Genomic DNA, 5,000 nt, shown 5'->3' with positions numbered 1-5,000 from the left:
GTACGTGAACCATCAAAGGATTGGAAAATGATCATGATGAAATGTTTAAGAGACTGGAACAGAAATTTGGTAATCACAGAAAATTATGGACTTAATAGTCAATGACTTGCGAGCTCTAAAACTTGTGTTAGGAGATGACAAAGGATTAATTAGGACAATAGAATTAGCGGAAAGATGTTACCTGGACTTGAATAAAATGAATTTAGAGGCTGAAATGAACTTATGTTTTGGGACTTGTAGAGTTTTACCACCTACGCAGAAGAGAGAGTGGGTGGCAATCATGGATGAAGATTCTGTGAATGACAATAGCACATGTAGTCTAGATTCCTAGAGGCTGTTAGATTACTTATTGACTCAGAAGAGAAGAATAGAGTATATGGGGTTAGCAGTCAGATCTATCAATAATACTAGATCAAGCATAAATACAGTGTCTAATATATCAGATCAGGAGACAGATTTGCATATTATGATTAAAGATTTGCAGGGTAGTCATACAAAATTGCAGCAGTTGTTCAATGTTACTAAAGCAATAAGCAATCTAACATCCAATAATAAAAGGGATACTAACCATAATTTAATCGAGTCATCATTTTAGTGTTGGTTTCAAGAAACAAACACACATGTTACCCAGGATTGTTATCATTTCAAGTCACTTAATGATGAAGACAAGGTAGATATGATTAAAAAGAAGGGCCTGTGTTACAATTGCTTGAGTGGTCAGCATTTGGCTAAGGAATGTACAATTAGAGACGGCTGTAATATGATGATAGTTAACATGGTATGTGGTATGCGACGCCATCCTTTACTGCACTGGGCTCGAGTAAATGGCATTATGTATCACACGAGTAAAATTGTGAAAGATCACTAGAAAACAAAGGTTTTGTTGATAGTTCAGTATATCATAATGGCAGTCCTATAAATACATTGTGGGATAATGGATCTGACATCATTGTCATTATTCACTCGATAGCTAGAAAATTAGGTTTATGTAAAAGCGACATTCACTTGACTGTAACTAAGGTGGGGAATGTGGGGGGAAATTCTGTTAGTACAGAATATATCATTCCTCTTGTAGACAAATTAAGCAGAGTATGAAATATCAAGGCTTGTAGAATGGAGGAAATAATATCAGATGTGCAGGAAGGTGCTTCGAAGGAATTGAGCAGAATATTGTTAGTGCAACCACATTTAATGGTTAGGCCGGTGGGAAAGGTAGAGTTGTTAGTAGGTTCAGATTGTTGTCAACTACTCCCAAAAGTTATAAAAACTGTTGGAAACTTGCAGCTGTTGGAAAATCATATTGGGTACTGTGTTAGGAGGAGCTTTGTTGCTAGAGAAGATCATCAACGTCGTAATAATACTTGTGTCACTTTAAATCATGTCACTGCTAGTATCAAAGCTGATGATATTGAAGTGTCTGCTCTACCGTGTAAAGTTTTCCTGTGATAAGGTATTTGATACTGAACTCAAACTGGGCAGTGAAGAATGTGTGTACAAACAAGAATTGACTAATGATTACACCATAATAGAGACAAGAGAATTAGAATTAATAGAACAAGGTCTTACAATCAGGAGAAAAAAAACATTAGGAGGTTAAATATCCATGGGTGAAGGATCTTATTAGCTTGCCCAACAATATTGGTCAAGCTGTTCATAGAATGAAAGCTACAGAGAAAAGACTACTGAAAGTTGGACCAGAACACACTAAGTTATATCAGGAGCAAATAGATGAAATGATTAGTAACGGTATTACTAGAAAGCTCAAAACGAGGAAAATAATAACATATACAGGTCCTAATCACTATTTACACCATCATGAAGTTATCAAACCAGGATCATCATCCACATCAATGAGAATAATTTTTGATTCTTCATCATGCTATCAAGGGTATCAGCCTCACTCTTATTGGGCTAAGGGACCAGACATTTTAAATATTGTACAGAATGAGACAGGAGAAGGTAGTAGTCATTGAAGATATATCTCGAATGTATCATACCATTAGACTGAATGAGAAGGATCAGCACACACACAGATTCATTTGGAGAAATCTAGATTTATCAAAAGCACCTGGGTATTGTGTTCTAACTAGGGGCACTTCTAGCGACAAGCTAAGCGGAATCATAGCAACCTTTGCTCTGAGGCACACGGCACAGGGAATTTTAACTGATTATCCAGATGCTGCTCAAATGATCATAAAAACACTTATGTAGATATGATACAATCAGTTCAGAGTATGGAAGAGGCAACCAAGATAATTAAAGATGTAGAATTTATTCTATCAGCAGGAGGGTTTGTAGTGAAACACTGGGTTGTATCTGGAAGTGACACAAGCTCCCACGAAATTTAATTGCTGGAGACTGACTCAGAGAAAATCTTAGGAATGTCTTGGGATATTAAAGATGATCAGTTTTTCTACAAAGTTAGAATAACTTATTCCTCCAAACATAAGATCTATACAGAATCCAATATAAAGGGGAATGAAATAGAATACAGATTTCCAGCAACACTCACAAGGCACAATGTACTTAGTCAAGTAAATTCAATATTTGGCCCTTTAGGATTGATACAACCATTTACATTGGCAGTGGCAAAAATATAGGATGGGATAATCCTACAGAGAAGAGTATAGACAAAAGTGGAGAACATTCTTTAGGGATTTATACAAATTGGAGAACTTCAGGGTCAAGTGATTAATCAAATCTTGTGATGCTATTGGGATCCTATTTTGGATATATTTTCTGATGGCTCAAAGCAGGCCTATGGAACAATGGTTTATTGTCGTTTCTTGACACAATCAGGGGACTATAAGATTTCAATCATTGCATCTAAATGTAAAGTTGCACCTATGAAACAAGTTACTATTCCTAGGATTGAATTATGCGCAGCTGTTGCTTATATACAATACAAATCACTTTCTAATGAATGGTGTTGGATTAAGTCTGAGATTAAGCCTGCGGACATGTTAACACTTCCTACAAATATTGTAAATATGGATAGTGACTCAGGCATAATAGACCACAATTTTTATATTGTCATATTGATTCATGGCCTATACTTCAAACTAAGGACATAGAGCTGCCAGACATGATTGGTCAAACACTAGGAAGTAGTAGTAAGGAAGTAAGACCATTAAGAGTAGGTGACTTGATACCCAATCTCCTTATATTTGATTTAAATAGGTTTAGTAGTTATTCAAAGTTGCTGAGTGTGACAAGTAGGATAATTGCAGCAGGGAAAGCCAAGTCTTTTTCTGCAATAGGTAGAAAGATCTGCAGTCAAATTATGCAAGAGGTGGAGCATTTGTGGGTAAAGGAGGTTCAGAAAAAAATATTCAAAGGACTGTCATAAGATATTCCAGAGAATAGGAGTTGAGGTCAACAAAGAGGGATAAATTACTGTGGGGGGTAAGATGAAATCTTGGCTTAGACAGAGTTGGTATAATGAAGCTTATTTATCCCCCAATCATAGATTTACCCAGCTATATGTTTCACACAAGCATCAACTTGATTACTCAGTAGACACAATGATAGCTAAAGATCAGATTTTGTATACCAGGAATACGCAGAGTTGTTCTATCAATAAAACATAAGTGTGTGATGTGTAAAAAAAATTATCTCACAAATGTGAAAGCTAGAAAATGGGAGAATTGGTGGGAGAAAGACTCAAACCGTCACCAACATTCTACCACGCTGCTTGTGATATATTTGGAATTATTTTCAATTATCAACTAGGAGTGTTTAATTAGATTTACTAGAAGGTTATGATACTGAGAATTTCTCTATGGTGTTTAGGTACCCCAGTAGGTTATATTAAGACAGGGGCCCACAATTTGTATTTGCTGAAAGGGAGCTTAAACAGATGAGTAAATTAGTAAATTAGACTTTAATGTCTTTAACAGTTTTAGTAGAGATCAAGGCATTCAGATTCTTCATGGCATAACGGCATAAGTGAAGCATTAATCAAAAGTGTATAATGATTAATGAATATGGTAATTGGGGATAACAAGCTTTCATTTGGTGAGTTGCAAATTGTATTGTTTGTGGTGGATAACCTTCTCAATGAGAGACCAGTAGGTGTTAAGCCAGGATCTGATGTGAATGTTGGTTGTTATTTATGTCCTAATGAGCTTTTATTGGGCAGAGCATCAAATCATCATCAGTAGGTATGTGGTTAGAATGTAACAATAATAAGCGACAAGAATTCCTCAACAAAATTGGTTCAGCATTCTGGAGGAAATGGCAACGAGATTTTATACCTTATCTTATAGTACAGCAAAAGTGGCTTACTGCTAAAAGAAATGTCAGGGATGGTTATTTGGTGATTGTACAAGACAGCAATCCTCTGAGAGGAGTTTGGAGGATGGCACAGGTTGCTAAAACACAAAGTAATCGTGATGGCTAGGTCAGAGATGTGGTTATTAGGTATAAGCCTCTTAAAACAGATGCTAAATATGAGGGTGCCAGTGAGGTGAAAATCAAAAGGTCAGTGCATCGTCTAGTTATTTTTCCGGTGGAAGGACAGTAATTTGGACTTTGTGAGGGTGGAGTGTATAATCAAATATGACGATATCATACGAATGTGATTATTCTATTTTAAAAAGTGATTTATTGGGATATTTTTGTGATATTTTATATGAAAGTGTATTTTAATTTTGTATATTGAAGTAATAGTTTGTATTTGTATGGTGAAATATTATTTTATATTTTATGGAAACTTTAGAGCAAAGTGTTCTTGGTAGCGCATGCCGTTGTTTTTTGTTGTTGATTATGAACACGCAGGATGGTGACGCCACGCATTGCGTGTATCCACGTGTGACTTATTTCATGTCAAATTTGGGATTTAAACACCATGTGCAGGTGGTTATCTTACATTTCTCCTGAAAGACTGAAATTCCACAACTTGAGTACAGTTTGTTAATGTGCTAATCAGCGATATATTGTGTGAGAATAGTGAAATGTTATTTGGGATTTTGCAGGGTCATCAAAGGGATCATTCTAGG

This window comes from Penaeus vannamei, chromosome 22 (assembly GCF_042767895.1).
Source record: "Penaeus vannamei isolate JL-2024 chromosome 22, ASM4276789v1, whole genome shotgun sequence".
Lineage (NCBI taxonomy): Eukaryota > Metazoa > Arthropoda > Malacostraca > Decapoda > Penaeidae > Penaeus > Penaeus vannamei.
The sequence above is the reverse complement of the archived record's forward strand: the minus strand, read 5'-3'. Positions refer to the sequence as shown.